Source organism: Thalassophryne amazonica, chromosome 12 (genome assembly GCF_902500255.1).
Source record: "Thalassophryne amazonica chromosome 12, fThaAma1.1, whole genome shotgun sequence".
In the NCBI taxonomy this organism is placed as follows: Eukaryota; Metazoa; Chordata; class Actinopteri; order Batrachoidiformes; family Batrachoididae; genus Thalassophryne; species Thalassophryne amazonica.
Genome location: NC_047114.1, coordinates 17,391,714 through 17,411,066, shown reverse-complemented (window position 1 = coordinate 17,411,066; position 19,353 = coordinate 17,391,714). Strand labels below are relative to the sequence as shown.

Below are 19,353 nucleotides of genomic sequence, written 5' to 3'. Positions count from 1 at the left end.
TTTGATTATACTACAACACAATTGATACGACGGCTGCTTTCAACGCTCTATTGGCACGCGTCGTGATTGGTGGAGTTCTTTTTCATTGCCGTCTTTCCGGCTTCCATGTCATAAAATGAGGGTGCAGAGTCTGAATATTTATGGGCGTGTTTATTATAATTACGATTGTTTCCACCTGCCGCATTTATCAAGATCACGTCAGGCGTACTCCAGAAATGGGCAGGTGTGCACTGCTTGATACATGTCACGGCGACTTTGGTGTATTTCAAGTTTACGCCGTAAATTTACGCCACAAGTGCGCAACATTGATACATGAGGCCCATTGTGTATGTGGAAAAAGTTTTAGATCTTTGAGTTCATCTCATACAAAATGGGAGCAAAACCAAAAGTGTTGCATTTATATTTTTGAGTGTAAATAAAAACAGAATGCAATGATTTGCAAATCCTCTTCAACCTATATTAATTTGAATATACCACAAAAACAAGATATGTAATGTTCACACTGATAAACTTTATTGTTTTTGTGCAAATATTTGCTCATTTTGAAATGGATGCCTGCAACACGTTTCAAAAAAGCTGGGACAGTGGTATGTTTACCACTTTTCTACATCACCTTTCCTTCTAACAACACTCAATAAGCATTTGGGAACTGAGGACACTAATTGTTGAAGCTTTGTAGATGGAATTCTTTCCCATTCTTGCTTAATGTATGACTTCAGTTGTTCAACAGTCTGGGGTTTCCGATGTCATATTTTGCACTTCATAATGTGCCACACGTTTTCAATGGGCAACAGGTCTGGACTGCAGGCAGGCCAGTCTAGTACCTGCACTCTTTTACTACAAAGACATGTTGTTGTAACACGTGCAGAATGTGGCTTGGCATTGTCTTGCTGAAATAAGCAGGGACGTCCCTGAAAAGGACGTTGCTTGGATGGCAGCATTTGTTGCTCCAAAACCTGGATGTACCTTTCAGGATTGATGGTGCCATCACAGATGTGTAAGATGCCCATGCCATGGGCACTACACACCCCCATACCATCACAGATGCTGGCTTTTGAACTTTGCGCTGGTAACAATCTGGATGGTCTTTTTCCTCTTTTGACCGGAGGACACGGGCTATGATTTCCAAAAACAATTTGAAATGTGGACTCATCAGACCACAGCACACTTTTCCACTTTGCATCTGTCCATTTCAAATGAGCTCAGGCCAAGGGAAGGCGGTGGTGTTTCTGGATGTTGTTGATGTATGGCTTTCACTTTGCATGGTAGAGTTTTAACTTGCACTTGTACATGTAGCGACGAACTGTATTAACTGACAATGGTTTTCGGACAGGTTTCTGATCCCACGCAGTAAGATCCATTACACAATGATGACAGTTTTTAATGCAGTGCAGCCTGAGGGATCAATGTTGGTTTTCGGCCTTGCCGCTTACATGTAGAAAGTTCTCCAGATTCTCTGAATCTTCTGATTATATTATGGACTGTAGATGATGGAATCCCTAAATTCTTTGCAATTGAATGTTGAGAAACATTCTTAAACTGTTGGACTATTTTTGCACACAGTTGTTCATAAAGTGGTGATCCTCACCCCATCTTTGCTTGTGAGACTTTTGGGGATGCTCTTTTTATACCGAATCTTGACACTCATAATTAGTGTCATCAGTTTCCAAATGCTTACTGAGTGTTGTTAGAAGGAAAGGTGATGTAACACAGTGGTAAACATACCACTGTCCCAGCTTTTTTGAAACATGTTGCAAGCATCCATTTCAAAAAGAGTAAATATTTGCACAAAAACAATACATGTTGAAGAGGATTTGCAAATCATTGTATTCTGTTTTTTTGTTTGCAAAAGCTATACACCCAACCTTTGGGCAGATAAATCATACATTGAACATTACATGCCCAACCGTTGGGCAGATAAATATAATGTCTTACCTTATTTGCCCAACCTTTGGGCAGATAAGTCATACATTGAACATTACATGCACAACCGTTGGGCAGATAAATATAATGTCTTATCTTATTTGCCCAACCGTTGGGCAGATAAGTCATACAATGAATGTTACATGCACAACCGTTGGGCAGATAAATATAATGTCTTACCTTATTCGCCCAACCGTGATCGTGTATTTGACACATTTTGTGCATCTAAACTACGTTTTTTACACCACTTTTTAAGGCACTATTGTGGCGTATGTTTGACACATTTAATGGCGCCGTCTTTAATTACTGTGAAAACACCGCAATGGATCAAAACAGACAAACTTCATAAGCATTTTGAAAGGAAGCCTGTTAACGACGACAAAACAGTTTTTGGACAAAATGCTGCTTGTTGGCTGTAAGATGGTGTTTTTTTGGATCACAGCCCCTTCGCGGGGTGCGAACCCTCTCGCAGCCGGTGAGAAAATATCCGTCTTTTTTCCTCCCGCGTTGAAACCGGAAGTGACGGAAGTGAGCTTACAAGCACACTCATTGGTCAGTTGCAGTTGGGCGTATATGTTCGCGAATTTACGTTATTGACCCAATGGTTGGGCGTATAGCCACTCCGTTTTTTGTTAAAGTTCACACAACATCCCAACTTTATTGGAATTGGGTTTGTAGTCATCATAGCAGAATTCCTGTCTTTTGCAGCAGCAGGCTGTATGTGTAAGACTCAGTAATTTTAAAATGCTAACGGCAATAATTTACTTCATTGACAGATAAAACAAAGTTTTAGCATTTGTCACAGTATAATATTAAAAGAGGAGTCCTGGTTCTGATGACAAAATAAAAACAAGGTTTTTTCAGGTTATAGGTTGTAGGTCATAGAGTACTAATTCCTCTCAGTAATATCACACAAATTATTCATGTTTACCTGATTAAAACCATGTGACACACTTAAATAATCCAATGCTTGCTGTTCATTAAAGATAAAGCAATCCCGGGTTTACCGCCTGGCACTAACAGCCAACACGTAAATGCAACATAAATAGTGTAACCCAGTGATTTTCAACCTTTTTTGAGCCGCGGCACCCTTTTTATATTTACAAAATCCTGCGGCACACCACCAACCAAAATAATATTATAATGCTATTACCTCTGGTTTTGCGCAAAACCCAAATATCATTATTATTATTATTATTAATAGAAAATCGATACAGAAAACACCACATTTTGAAAATCCTCAAGCATTTTGCGCTCTGATCTCAAGTAGGGCTGTCATGATTAGGAATTTCTGGAGACGATTAATTGTCAGACATATAATTGCGATTGACGAATATATTGTCTATTTTTTTTTTCTTTTTTTCCCCTTCTTTATATTCTACTATTGTAGTATAATTACACAACTCTGGAAGAACGTTTGGCTTCTGTGAGTGGAGAAACTGGGAATGGTGCAACATTTTTATTTTTATCTTCATTTTACATACAGTCCCAACTTTTTCTGAATTGTGGTTGTTTCTGTTGCATTTCTGAAATTGTTTCTCTTCATCAGTCACGTTTTGTGCTTAAACACTGCATTAAGCCCATATTGAACAAATAAATACCTTTGGAAAATAACAGCTGTTAAAGTTCAGAGTTCTCACCTGCTTTTTGTGATCTGTGCGTCTGAACATTGTTTTCTTTTGTGGCTCAGTTCATTCATATATTCTCATTTTTTAAATATGTTTTTAAAGATATTTGACCGTTTATTTCATCTCATGATCTCATAAATTCAGCATATGACACGCACATGGTGTGAACAGGACGGTAACGGCAGAATCATACCTTTAGAGAAAGTTCAGAGAGAAGTAACGGCAGCTTCATGTTTCTGTTTTGTTAACGTTCACTCGGGTTAAAATCCTCTCTCTGCTCCGCGCTCGCTGCGCACTGAACGTGTCGCGCCTGCATTCAGGAATCTCCCTCACCCACCCCCTCCCTCGCAGTCTGCATCCTGTTAACTCCACGCGCGGGCAGGCACACACAGGCCACAGACACACAACACCGACAGCTCCGCATTTAGACGGCTTTTGAAGGAGACGGCACTGTTTTAATCGGCAGTCAGCCTCCTTGTTATTGTCCCGCCTTAAGACGAGAGCGAGGCTGCAGCACGTTTGACGTCAGATTCTGAGTCGTTTTATGCTTTGTGGATAAAATAAATAATTCACGTAATCGCGAATATGAAAAATACCCACGGCACCCCTGACGATCGATCACGGCACCCTAGGGTGCCGCGGCACCCCGGTTGAGAATCACTGGTGTAACCTAGTGTAAGTGCAAAGCCTTGTTGTTTGTACCAGCCTCAGTCCTTTTTTTAAAATTCAAATTTCAAATTTTATAAATTCCATAGTGCAAACTGGCGATGAGATTGCCTGAAGGTGCTTTACACAACACAAAATGTGGACTGAATAAGAACACATAATAAGTTTTGTTTTCACTCGGGGTCACCACAGCAGAGCCACAGTGGATCTGCATGTTGATTTGGCACAACTTTTACACCGGGTAATCCTTCCTGACACAACTCCACATTATATGGAGAAATGTGGCAGGGGTGGGGTTTGAAATGGGAACCTTCCACACAAAAACCAAACACACTAACCGCTTGTCCACCATCCCTCAATCATTTGAATTCCATCGTAACACCTTGTGGGTGTTAACATGGGTGTGGTTTAGTCTCACATTTCTAATGTTACTGGCTCTCACCAGCAGAGGGAGATCTCCCTGTGTCTGAGATTTGGACACATGATGAAGTAAAACTTAACTTATATTTCTCAGAACGTCCAAACAAATAACACAAATAGTTGATAGCTAACATAAAATAAAGAATTACCACAGATGTTATCTAACATGTTGGAGTTGATGATACCTTTACTTACATACTCCATCACATTTATTTTGTGTTGGAGATGTGGCTAGGTGTGTCTTTTGTGAACAGGATCACATACTAATTTTCACCAGGAGATGACAATGTGTTAATCTGGGAGACTGTGAGTCCTAAAGTAAGCTGTGCGTGGTACAAGAGTGCTACAGGGACTGTATGTTCCCCCATCCATCCATGTATCCATGGTATCCATTTTCTTCCGCTTTATCCGGAGACGGGTCACGAGGGCAGCAGCTCAAGCAAAGCCGCCCAGACCTCCCAATCCACACACACCTCCCCCAGCTCCTCCGATGGAACCCCGGGGCGTTCCCAAGCCAGCTGAGAGACGTAGTCCCTCCAGCGTGTCCTGGGTCTTCCCCGGGGCCTCCTCCCAATGGGATGTGCCAAGAACACCTCTCCAGCGAGGCGTCCAGGGGGCATCCGGAAAAGATGCCCGAGCCACCTCAGCTGGCTCCTTTCGACATGGAGGAGCAGCGGCTCGACTCCGAGCTCCTCCCAAGTGACTTCTTGCTGTGAGGCAACAGTGCTAATCACTAAGCCACCATGCAAATTAAACCATCTTGTGGTGAATATCTTCAAGACTACAGAGATGGTGGATTTCTTTTTGCTGTGTATGTTCCCCCATTTTGTTCATATTTTACTCCTGTAGCTTCAGGCATACCTCAGTGTTGGAGCAAACACAGAAGTTCTCAGATGACAATGCCATTAACAAAGTGTATAGAAGGAGTAATATAAAGGTGTGTTGGAGGAGTTTATCACTCATTCATTCATTTCCTGTACTCACTTATTGTAATTAAACGTCTCAGGGGCGGTGGAACTTATATCAGCAGTCACTGGGCGGGAGGTGGGGTAGACCTTGTTCAGGTTGCCAGTCCACCGCAGGGATACATATAGACAGACAAACACAATCACACTCTCACTCACAACTACTGTCAATTTAGAGTAACAGATTCACCAAACCTGCATGTATTTTGAAGTGGAGAAAGCCGGAGCACCCCGAGGGAACCTATGCAAACATGCCCCCCCCCCCCCCCCACCACCACCACCACCACTCCAAACGGTCTCCACTGATGGACTCTGTCAGGAACCAGGCATGGATGACCCCTTTGCAATGCAGACATGTTCAGAATTAACCCTCTGGGGTCCGAGGGCATTTTTTGGACAGTTCACTCGCCTGGCATAAATGTTTTATCATTGCTGTTAAAAGCTCACCCTGCGTCCCACAATAAAGTGGTATGTCTCTTTTTTTCAGTACAACCTATACAGAATATATATGCTATAGTGGTGTTTTATAAGTGTAATAAAGGCTTACAATCAGAAATAAGAAATGAAAAAATAAAGCGGAAATTAATTTTCACACACATATTTCAAAACACACAGCAAACTATAATAAACAACTATTTTGATACTTTATGAAGGTAGTTTGGGATATTGTACAAAAGAATGTACAAAATAAAGGTTCTACCAATAAACACAAATGTACATTTTGAACAATATATACAAAATGATCTATGTGTTTTGTTTGTCTTTATGCCACATCTCAAAGTAATTTCTGTCTGCCATTACACAGAGGCTTACAACACAAACTTTTTACTTCCATGGAGTTAACTCCCTCTTGGAGTGTGTTCCTGCACTGTAAACAACCTAACTTCACAGTTTGAGGCCCTGTTAACACCCCGCCCCATTTCAACATGACTTTACGAGTGAGAACGAGAGAGGCTTATTCAACAATATTCACTGACCAAGTAGTGAATCATTTGTTCCAGTGACATTCTTTGGTCCACCACGTGAGGTTGTATGAGGCCCTCTTATGTTGATCACTTCGATTCATATGCACAGCGCTGCGCTTTTACGCATGGAGCCAGCAGCCAGAGAGCTATTCAAACAGCATTCACATGCCATAGAGTAACACACTCCTAACAATCTTTGGCCTACCATGTGAGACTGCTCTGCCCTACGAATGGATATTGGAAAACCATGTAACAGTGAACCAATTCCGATTGGACACTTACATTGCGCACATTATCACACAGCTTCTATTAGGACTACAAGCATAGTGGACAGCTGAACCAAAAGTCTGAGTGTACGTTTCTATTTAATGTGATTAAAAAAACGGCGTATCATTTAATAAAACAACGGCGCAGACCCCAGAGGGTTCAAGTCTTTATTTTATTACACAGTATCTTCTTGTGAGAGCCGTTATGCGGTATTCAAGGCGGTTCCTCTTATGTGACCAAAATGCAGGGTTCCACAGCATTAGAACAGGCCACAAAAAGGTTAGTAAATATTAACTGAGATGATCCACTAGCCTTCATGATCATCAGTCTCAGTCCAAAAATCACTGAGTAATAAAGCTAATGAGGAACAAAATGATCAGCTTAAACTCAGCTCAGGAATCACTGCATAAGAATGCAGATGAGGAACAAAAACAAAGCTAATGAGGAACAAAATGATCAGCTTAAACTCAGCTCAGGAATCACTGCATAAGAATGCAGATGAGGAACAAAAACAATCAGCTTAATTTCAATCAAACAACATAAGGTAGATGTATGAAGGACAGAAATTGACAAGGTTAGATCTCAGTCAAAAACAGGCACAAAGGAGCTGGTTGTTCCTTTAGCTTTGGCTGAACTAACTAGTAACAAACACCAAGTCCTAATGAGGCAGATTTCCCAGCTGTCAGTTACTCACTCAGGTGAAAGCAGCATGCAGTCACACAGTAACTGGCCTAAATAATGAGGAAGAAGAACCATACAGATGTACACAGTGTACTCACAAGGTGCCACAAAACATGGGACCAAAGATGACGTTTCATCAAGGAGTGAGGGAACACTGTGTCTTTTTAAAAGGCACCAACACAGGAAATTCAGAATGACAAGTTGCTCGGCATTGTCATCAAAAACAACAATATGGAAGGCTGGATTGCTATCACGGACACGGCCATCACGGTGCAGGGAAGGTGCATGGAGGGGAAGATGGAACTACACTGGGAGCGTGCATTGACACCCATAACGTCTGCCAATACTAAGACGAGCTGGAGGGAAACGAAAAGAAGACTACCTGGCTGTCCAAAGCAATGAATGACAGGGGCAGGGTGAGGTGTGCAGCAATGAGGAGAAGGGGAATAAAATAATGAATGTGCACAAACTATTAGCAACCCACAGCTGACAGCAAAGAGAGACCACTTGGCTGTCTGCACACCAGAACAGGTGAGAACTAATTACTACCTTGATCAACCAGTAACTGTGAGGACAAAGGGGCAGAGGAGAGACTGGGAGGAGGACGTTTGTGTGTGCACAAGATGAGAATGAAATAAAAGGAACACCAACTGGCTGCCTGGTGCATAAAGGGGAAAAAATGTGCAGAATAGGCTGGAGTGCTAAAAAAAAATGAGAGCACCGAGAAGAACGACAAAGGAAGGAAAGCGTGGCAGAACTAATGTGCTGAGTGAGTGAATGAATGAACCTAAGGAGAAAGACTGAGCATGAGTGTGACTGTGAAAGGAAGGGAAATGATGGAGAGAAAACCACCAAGAAATAATCTCAGAAGAAAGCCATGTCATAGCCACACATCCACAGGCCTGTGAAAGAGTGAGTGCATACGTACCTTTTGCCTTACAGTACATTTGGACTGCAAACAGAACACAGCGGCTTTGTCAGAAGCACAGTTGACTTCCTGTGGAAGTTAATATCCGCCAAATCTGCAAACTGAATACGTGAATGTTCTACCACTCTGTGGTCACCATCATTCTCATTTATGTCATCATGAGCTAAAGTAAAGCTGAAGTAAAGATACTATACTTCGTTGAGGAAGACTGTTAAGGAAGTCTGTTGCAGGAACTGGCATGGAGATGGACTCTGTGTAGTCAGTTGCAGATGGACGGAACCTGAAACCTCTGATGATTATGGATAACACCCTCTGCACTGGTCAGTCAGCAGCCTGAGGTCATAATCTGTCCTCAGTCATCCGGCTCTCTAACACCTCCCACCAGTTTCATTACCTAGTACAGGGATGAGGAATATTTCAATGATACTTTATATGCTTATGCATGTCTCATAGCAGGAGGGTGACCAGATCCCAACTCACCAGATGTGGGACAAAGACTACGTGTGCATGGGACAATGTGGGATACTGATGTATCGAGATAGTCTAAAATAACTTAAAAACAAACAAACAAAAATACATTTCAATTCTGCCCTCAGTTTATAACATTACTATGCTTTACCATCTGCTTGATTCAGAAGCACATAACAGACTATGAAAATGAAAACTTAAATTCATTTTATTTAAATGTGTCTTTCCCAAGGTTCCTCACAAGAAAACATAGTAAGTATGAAGCATTCATTCTGTTTCACGGTCACAGTTCCTCTCATATTAACGCCTTACTGTGTACAATCAAACAGAATAGACAGGCAATGCTACAGTTGTTCTTTCAAGTGCTTTAACCCTCTGGGGTCCGGCCGCATTTTTTGGACAGTTCACTCGCCTGGCATAAATGTTTTATTATTGCTGTTAACAGTTCTCCCTGCATCCCACAATCAAGTTTTATGTCTCATTTTTTCAGGACAGCCCGTGCTTTCAGAATATATATGTTTTTGTTGTGTTTTATAAGTGTAATACAGGTTTACAATCAGAAATAAGAATGGAAAAAATAAAGCGAAAAATAATTTTCTACACACATTTATTCAAACCACACAGCAAACTATAATAAACAACTGTTTTTACACTTTATGAAGGTAATTTGAGGTCTTGTGTGAAAGACTGTACAACAAAAAGGTTCAAACAATAAACACAAATGCACATTTTGAACAATATATACAAAATGGTCTATGCGTTTTGTTTGTCTTATCTCAAAGCAGTTTCTGTCTGCTATTACACAAAGGTTACATCCCAAACTTCTACTGTGTTTTGGACTGTTTTGTGCTGCTCCTAACAGCTTTCATTCACACTTTGGCCCACTTTGGTTCCTTACAGTCTGAGGAGCGGCCCTCCCCCTCGCTCAATTGATATGGTAAACAGTGCTTTACACCGAGAAAGCAACAGAGTTATCCAGTAACATTCACATGCAAACTAGTGGAGCAATCCTGATAATTACACACTCTTTGTTTGAGCATGTGAGATTGTCATCAGAGGCTCTCCATCTGCTTTCACTTTCGCTGTGCGTAATGGCGCAGGGTGCATTGGAATAGTATGTACTCATTGGAGCACCCAGGGGGCTATTCAAATGGGCCAACTAGTAACATATCACTCCTGAAAACGCTCTTTGGCTGCCCTATGATTGGATTTTGGAAAACCATGTGACAGTGAACCAATTCCGATTGGGCACTCACATTGTGCACGTCATCACACAGCTTCTATGAGGAGTACAAAGATAGCCGATGGCTGACTTGAAAGTCCGAGGAGTTAACTTTTCAGCTAAAAAAAAAAAGTAAGTTTCTATCTCATATCATTAAAAAGTTATTTATAATTTAGTAAAGCTTGGTCTTAACCATTGTATACGACGGCATCGGCCCCAAAGGGTTAAAAAGGTTTTGCTTGGCTGTATTTTCTCCAGCAACAGATAGTAACAACACAGCCACAGCACAACTCCAAACACCACAACATTAAAGTGTGTGTTCGACCAGAACACGATACCGAACCACATACAAAAGCGCTCAGCTCAGAATAACATTAAGTACACAAAAGAAGTGCATTTGAAAATTATCTGTATTTACTGAAAATGCCACCTAGAGGTAGCAAAGGTACCACTGGGTATAAAATTAGGCACCACTTAAAACAATAAATAAAACCAGAAATACAAATCAAAACTGGTCAGGAGGTACATAAAGTTATAATAAATTTTAAAAAAATAATAGGCTTTTTTTTTGTTTGTTTTTTCAGTTTTGTGTGCCATAGGAGCACAAACAATGCTCTTTATGAATTTATGAATGAATTAATTCAGCACACACAGTCCAAAACAACAACAACAAAACTTACAACAAAGAAAGAAAACAAATTAACAGTGCATCCGTGTGACTGAAAAGGTACACAAAGCTTATTAACGCCTACCCCTTTAACCAAAAATAAAATGATGTAGTCCGAAAGGAGTGGGGGAAAGTAAAAAAAAAAAAAAAAATCTATTCCCACTCCCATTTTCAACCACTTCAAACTCTTCAGCTTAAAGGACACAATTCGAATGACACCGAACAAAGTTACATTTACAAAGTTACATTTACAAATTTACGTTTACAGTTGGCAACACACAAAACCTATCCTTCTTCATTCAGCAGATACATATCTTGAAAACATCATGCCTTTGTACTGCTTTTAAAACTGATTGATATTTGGACAGCCACAGAAACCTTTCCTGGTCATCCGACTGCCAGCAATTTTAAAATGATACAAGTCCCATAAATTATATTTTCCCTCTTTCTCAGTAAAAAATTCTTGAAATCGAAAGGGCACTTGTTTGTTTTTCACTTTGTACATTAATTGAACAGTCTTGAACAAAATCATCTTGTGTAGTTCTAATATTTGAGTGGCCCACTCTTTCAGCACCAAGGACAGCACCTGGCTGATTTTTTTTTTTTTTTTGTCCATCACAAGTCTTTCAGTTTTCTCCATCCCAGCAACACCTGCAGGCAGGCCGGGCCCACACAGGCAGGTCGGTGTCACCGACCGAATGGTCCCACCCAAAAATCAATCCATCCTGCCTTCACTGCACACGCGTCATTTCAGACCATCAGCAACGATTCACCGATTATCACCTTGTTTCTGCTTAAAACTGCACTCCAGTCATCATCTAGCTCAGTGACAGATGTCTGAAGCTCTTCCACAACAATCATTTCGATCAGAGCGGCACAGCAGCACGTCTGAGTCTGATGTGCTGCTGCACCTACATCATTTTGGAGCATCGGTAGCAATTCACCGATTATCGCCTTGTTTCTGCTTAAAACTTACTTTAGAATGATTTAAGAGGTTTTACTTTGTCATCTGCTGGTTAATAATCACACTGTGCCCTTTGATCACTTTGGATGTAGCAAGTCAGTCTCAGAGTCAGCCTCAGACATGTGCAGTGAAGGACCAATTTTTAGAGGTGACCGTTCGGTCGGCGACACTGGGCCCACTCAGGCAGTGCAGGTTCAGCACCAGGGAGAGCACCTGGCTGGAGATGAAGTTGGTCTTGACTTGAATTTCACTCTTGATAAGGTTGCACAGTTTCTCTGGTCATTCCATGCTGCAGTCATGAGGGAAAACACTCTCTCCATAGAAGCACTGGTTATGGGGATGCTGAAGAGAAAGAATGCAACAGCAGTCAGATTTGGTGTCTGTGTTTTTAAGCAAGACTGTGTTATGGTTAGGAGTTCAGATTGCACCTGAAGCCACTGAAAAAATGGTGTGTGGAGTTTTTTGTCACTCGGGAGGTGTTGAACCACTGCCGTTTTTAATTCTCTCAAACATCTCTCCACAGAGGCAGGTGCAAGCACATCTGTAACTATGGATGCTGCCTTTGTATGACCACATGACTTTTTTTTTTGCAGTCTCAGAGTCTGGAAACATGGCTGTTGTTATCTTATTACCACAGTCCTCTGACCTGTATGTAGGGACTGTTTAACAGTGTGGTAAATGCTAGTTAGTTCAGCTCCTGTTACCTTATCTGTGTTTGAATCTTGTTTGGGTTTTAGCAGGAATGTGTCCACTGGGAAGCCTCCTTCTGAGCAACATGTTTTTTGTGAGTCTCACATTGTCTGTGTCGTTTCATGTCATATTCACCTCCATCTGAAATGGAAAAATTACTCCAGCAAACTTCAAAAAAATCTTTCTCAGACTCTTGCTGTAGCTGCATTTCCTTTTCTTTGCCTTAGTGTGGGTCGTTGTTTCCTCCATGTTTCGTTGATTTGCATCAGCTTGTTGTTGGTGGGTGATGCACCCCACATCCCAGTTTGATTGACATGATCACACAGCCCACCCTGCCTCCTGATAACAACACTCACTGCTTTTTCCACACACCCATTCGTCAGATTATAAAACACACTTTTCAGAACTGAAGCCTGACTGTCAATAACAATCCTGGACACCATCCCAATTTGCAGGGATGTATGAAAAGTAATGGAACTGTCCCACACAAAGCTGGACATTTGGTCACCCTACATGGCAGACCAGTGCTCAAGCTCATTAACGGTCTGATCTCACTGGGCTGCGACAGCCTGCAAATGCCAATTGCGAGGGAGATCTCTTGATTTTGCATGACATTTGCTGGGTGGCGCTCTTCTCTCGCTTCACTCACAGGGAGTCACCAATATCATGCCTGGATTTTGAATTTTTCACAGTTAGCGAGGTGACAAGGCTCCTCCCAGTATGCTCCCAGAGTCATCACTGGTGTCCTGTGGCCCTCTGAATGTACTCACTGTGACTCCTAACATGAGAGATTCATGAGAGAACTGTGTGTTTGTGTGTGTGTGGGGGGGGCTGGACCACATGCACAAGCTGCAGGGGAGCGCACCACAATAACTGAGATGATCAGAGAGGAACAGCTTGGTAGAGCTTCTGCAAGCCTGCACATTGTAGTGGACACCAGAACTTCTGGATGTATACATTTAATGTGTGGTGTTTTGTTTTTTGTTTTTTTTTTTGGGGGGGGGGGGGGGGGGGTTGTGTTGCTTTTTGTTTTTTATTGAGGGTGCACTGTGTTGCTTTTAATCTTTTCTCTCTGGAGTGCTCTTTCTGTCTCTCCCCCGTCTTTCTCCCTCTATCTCCCTCTCTCTCTGAGGATGTGCAGTGGGAGTTATTTGATGTGCTCATTGTGAGTGAGGAATTATGAGTGCAAGCTTTCATTAAAGGACACACACTGCTCATATCCAGCTCCAACAGCGCACATATGTGTCTTTAAACCGGGAAAATCCTTCTGCTAAATGGCGTGCTGTGGAATGTGACCTCATATGTCCATCAGAGCCAAAATACAGGAGGACAGAGGAGGATGTATCTGTGCCAAATAAATCCACCTCTGATCTGCTGTGGACACCCTGAGTGAAAAAAGAGAACAGCTGAAGGTACTTACAACTTACAATATTATTGCCGAATAAATCAAATCAAATTAAAGGACGCACACCCCTGAAGCGCTGCTGGACATCACTCTATCAGGGGGAACAGGCTGTTCAAGTGTATGAATGTGTGAGTGCTCGGATGTCAGAGAGGAGGTCAAATGGATCACATAAATGTGGCTTATATACTGGACATGGAAGACAGGACAGTAAATGCAGCGGGGGCATCATTCTGCAAGTCGGTGAGTTTTATTATTATTGTTATTATTATTTTTATTATTATTATTTCATTAGTTATTATATTTATTTGGTCATTATTGAGAACAGCATGGGAATTTTGACATTCTATTCACATGGATAATAGCGGAATAATAAGAGCTGTACAGTTTGTGTGCAAACATGTCACTCATGTTCACTTCAGTGAGATACCAACTGTGGCATTAATTCACGTGTCCAACCGCTTTCCAACAGTTGCGCTCAGTGAGAGAGCCCCCCAAGCATTATTGCCTTTGTTAGAATATGTTTAGGTTATAGCCTAGGTTTTTGCAGTGCATCTGGACATTTTGAAGTCTCTGCTTGCATCTTTTAATTATGTTGATCTGGCATCAGCATTTTGTGTCTGCAAAGTTCTACAACCTCTGGCAAAAATTATGGAATCACCGGCCTCGGAGGATGTTCATTCAGTTGTTTAATTTTGTAGAAGAAAAGCAGATCACAGACATGACACAAAACTAAAGTCATTTCAAATGACAACTTTCTGGCTTTAAGAAACACTATAAGAAATCAAGAAAAAAAGATTGTGGCAGTCAGTAACGGTTACTTTTTTAGACCAAGCAGAGGAAAAAAATATGGAATCACTCAATTCTGAGGAAAAAATTATGGAATCACCCTGTAAATTTTCATCCCCAAAACTAACACCTGCATCATATCAGATCTGCTCATTAGTCTGCATCTAAAAAGGAGTGAACACACCTTGGAGAGCTGTTGCACCAAGTGGACTGACGAGAGATGTCAATTGAAACAAAGGAGAGGATTATCAAACTCTTAAAAGAGAGTAAATCATCACGCAATGTTGCAAAAGATGTTGGTTGTTCACAGTCAGCTGTGTCTAAACTCTGGACCAAATACAAACAACATGGGAAGGTTGTAAAAGGCAAACATACTGGTAGCAAGGAAGACATCAAAGCGTCAAGACAGAAAACTTAAAGCAATATGTCTCAAAAATCAAAAATGCACAACAAAACAAATGAGGAAGGAATGGGAGGAAACTGGAGTCAACGTCTGTGACCGAACTGTAAGAAACCGCCTAAAGGAAATGGGATTTACATACAGAAAAGCTAAACGAAAGGCATCATTAACACCTAAACAGAAAAAAACAAGGTTACAGTGGGCTAAGGAAAAGCAATTGTGGACTGTGGATGACTGGATGAAAGTCATATTCAGTGATGAATCTCGAATCTGCATTGGGCAAGGTGATGATGCTGGAACTTTTGTTTGGTGCCGTTCCAATGAGATTTATAAAGATGACTGCCTGAAGAGAACATGTAAATTTCCACAGTCATTGATGATATGGGGCTGCATGTCAGGTAAAGACACTGGGGAGATGGCTGTCATTACATCATCAATAAATGCACAAGTTTATGTTGATATTTTGGACAGTTGAAAGGATGTTTGGGGATGATGAAATCATTTTTCAAGATGATAATGCATCTTGCCATAGAGCAAAAACTGCAAAAACTTTCCTTGCAAAAAGACACATAGGGTCAATGTCATGGCATAGGGTCAATGTCAATGAGCAGATCTGATTTGATGCAGGTGTTAATTTGGGGGATGAAAATTTACAGGGTGATTCCATAATTTTTTCCTCAGAATTGAGTGATTCCATATTTTTTTCCTCTGCTTGGTCTAAAAAAGTAACGGTTACTGACTGCCACAATCTTTTTTTCTTGATTTCTTATAGTGTTTCTTAAAGCCAGAAAGTTGTCATTTGAAATGACTTTAGTTTTGTGTCATGTCTGTGATCTGCTTTTTTTCTACAAAATTAAACAACTGAATGAACATCCTCCGATGCCGGTGATTCCATAATTTTTGCCAGGGGTTGTATAACTGTGAGAATAAACAACAAAGATAAACAATGCGAGCAAGTCACCTGCAAATAAATGTCAAGTGCAAAACTTTTCAACCAATCACGTAGCTCTACAGGATAAAGGCCCAACCATCTGGGTGCAGGCCAAGAACAGGCTTACGAAGGTAGGAGGGGCGCTAGGTCGGGACTCTTGCATGCAGCTCCTCTGTGGAACATTTGCTTCAGCGCTGACGTAATGACTCTGTTCATTCCATGAAGGTATCGTTTTCATACAACATCTCATTTTGAAGTCTGTTTCCTGTCTGTCTTTGAGTCTTTGAGTTCTGTCACCGCATTAATCTACCACGGAGGGGATCCGAAGGCAGAAGATCCCCTACAGATTAAACCTCAGCAGCATCTGACCCAATGCTAGCATCAACATGGACACATCCCTACAACCCCAATTCCAGTGACGTTACGATATTGTGTAAAATGTAAATAAAAACAGAATATGATTTGCAAATCCTCTTCAACCTATATTCAATTGAATACACCACAAAGACAAGATATTTAAGGTTCAAACTGATAAACTTTATTGTTTTGTGCAAATATTTTCTCATTTTGAAATGGATGCCTGCAACACATTTCAAAAAAGCTGGGACAGTGGTATGTTTACCACTGTGTTACATCACCTTGCCTTCTAACAACACTCAATAAGTATTTGGGAACTGAGGACACTAATTGTGTGTGTCATGATTGGGTATAAAAGGAGTATCCTCGAGTGGCGAAGATCACCACTTTCTGAACAACTGTGTGAAAAAATAGGCCAGCAGTTTAATAACAATGTTTCTCAACATTCAATTGCAAGGAATTTAGGAATTCCATCATCTGCAGTACATTCAGAGAATCTGGAGAACTTTCTACACATCATAGAGCTTTCTCTTATTGTGCCCCTGTTCTGTGGAATAATCTCCCTCCGTCAATAAAATAGTTAGATTCTGTGGAGACTTTCAAGTCCAGACTTAAGACACATTTATTTTCCCTTTTGTATGGCTAGCATACTGGCATAGTATAGTTTTATGCTTTTTGCTCTTTTAATTCATGTTATTAGGAAACGGAGCATGCCATGGCCTCAACTTTACCTAAATTCTGGGTCTTTTAGTGACGCTTAGGGCTAGTGGCCGGCGATCACTTTAGTATTTCCTGTTTTTCTCGTTGTTTAATGCTGGCAAATTATACTGTATTTCTTGTTTTTCTCTCTGTTTAAGGTGTGGCTCCATCCAGAGATGGGTGTGGTTTTTGTGCTGGAGACCCTCCTGTGCACCAACAGCATTTCCTGTATATTCGTTTTGTGAATTGTTCTGTAATTTATGTCTGTTGCATGACCCAAACACAGGGTCACTCCTTTGAGTCTGGTCTGCTTGAGGTTTCCTTCTCAGAGGGAGTTTTTCCTTACCACTGCTGCTCTGGGGATTAGTAAGGTTAGACCTTACTTGTGTGAAGCGCCTTGAGGCAACTCTGCTGTGATTTGGCGCTATATAAATGAAAATAAATTGAGTTGTTAACACAGCAGTAAACATACCACTGTCCCAGCTTTTTTTGAAACATGTTGCAGGCAGCCATTTCAAAATGAGCAAATATTTGCACAAAACCAATAAATTTTATCAGTTTGAACATTAAATATCTTGTCTTTGTGGTGTATTCAACTGAATATAGGTTGAAGAGGATTTGCAAATCATTGTATTCTGTTTTTATTTACATTTTACACAACGCCCCAACCTCATTAGAATTGGGGTTGTAATACATGGACATGCTAAGTAGGGTGTTACTTTGGAACCACGTTTGTGTTGCATAAAATTTGTAGTGATGTTAATCAATTCAAGTACCTTGTTTTGTACTTTTAGTGTTGCTATTGTATGCTGTATTGTGTTGTGTATTTACTCGAATAAAAGCTCTGAATACTTCTTCCACCACTGAAAAATCGATTTGCTCCACTGAAATCACATTAGTGGTCAGAAATTGTGTCAAGGAGCCAGGAGACAGTCTGAAGTGAAGAACACGCAAACTCACATAATGCATCTATTCCCAAGATGCTGATCTGTTCAAAGTCCAGCCTTTTCTCCTACAGAAAGGACAAAATCCTCCAGAATACGAATTAACCAACTGTGTGCTCCTCAAGGGGAATTAAATTAATTCTTCTTGAAACAAAACTAATTAAACTTAATTAATCCTTAGTCACAGTCGCAGTCCCTGTGTAAACACAGAGTCTTTCTATGAAGTTGCCCAACCTCTGGGACTGCTGGCGTACAGTATTACAGGTTATTTATGTCACCTAGTCCTGGCTGCAGCACATTTAGAACCACAGCCAAACAAATGGAAAGGGTGGAAGAAAAATCTTTGCAGTGTGGCCATACACAATAAAGAAAAACGGCAAAGTTGAACTAAAAATGAGGGGAAAATCAAAAAGACTAAACAGATAACTGCATCAGAATGAAGTCTCAGCTGACATGGCATGGGATCATGAACAACAGAATCAAACACTAAAACAGGTTTGAACAGGGAACCTTCCACACGGGAAACAAGTGCACTTAACCGCTTGGCACACCAATCATATTTGAAATAATGGCCGTCTCAGCTGCTAATCCTCAGTGAACTGCAGAACAGCCGCAGTGGCAAAGGTGGAAAACCTCAGCTGCAGTTGGTAAAAGTCCTGCGACATGTTTGTTCCATCCACCCACAAAACTATCTGATTCTTCTGCTCTTCAGGAAGGTAGACAAGCTAATCAGTAGAATCACCTGTTTTAAGTATACAGGAAGAAACAATACATGTGAGGACATGTTTGAGGTTTCTTCCTCAACATCATCAGAGGGAGTTTTTCCTTACCACTGTCACCTGTGTGCTTGCTCTAGGGGTTGGTAAGGTTTGACCCTACTTGTGTGTTGGATTAAGGTCCTGGGATTGGGCTGGCCACTCCATAACATTAATCTTGTTGGTCTTTAGCTAAGATGCTGCTCACTTGCTGGTGTGTTACATGAACTTTAAAAATTTGGCAGAATGTTTGAATTTTTGTTTGTTTTGTTTTTTTTTTGTTGTTGTTGTTTTTTGTTTTGTTTTGTTTTTTTTGCATTTTTTTTCTTCTCAGTTCTTAGAGTATTTCAATTTCAAGTCTCTTATTTCTTAATTTTTATGTATTTTGGTGTGAAAATGATTTCAACAATTCCACTTAGTGAAGCACATTGTAGTACAACTAGGTCACAGATATGACTGAACAATGTTTTAGTTGTTAAAAATACAATAATTGTTATTATTCATTCATTTGCTGAACCTGCTTATTCCAATTAAGGATCATGAGGGGCTGTAGCCTATCTCAGCGGTCACTGGGTGAGTGGAGGTTACACCATGGACAGGCCACCTGTTCTCCACAGGGCCA

The 19,353-nt window shown here is 40.9% G+C and overlaps 1 protein-coding gene across 1 annotated transcript in view; it reads left to right on the top strand.

Moving 5' to 3' along the window:
* LOC117521754 (cadherin-6-like) overlaps positions 1 to 19,353 on the top strand; it is a 244,593-nt gene that overhangs the window by 84,910 nt on the left and 140,330 nt on the right. The window lies entirely within an intron of this gene.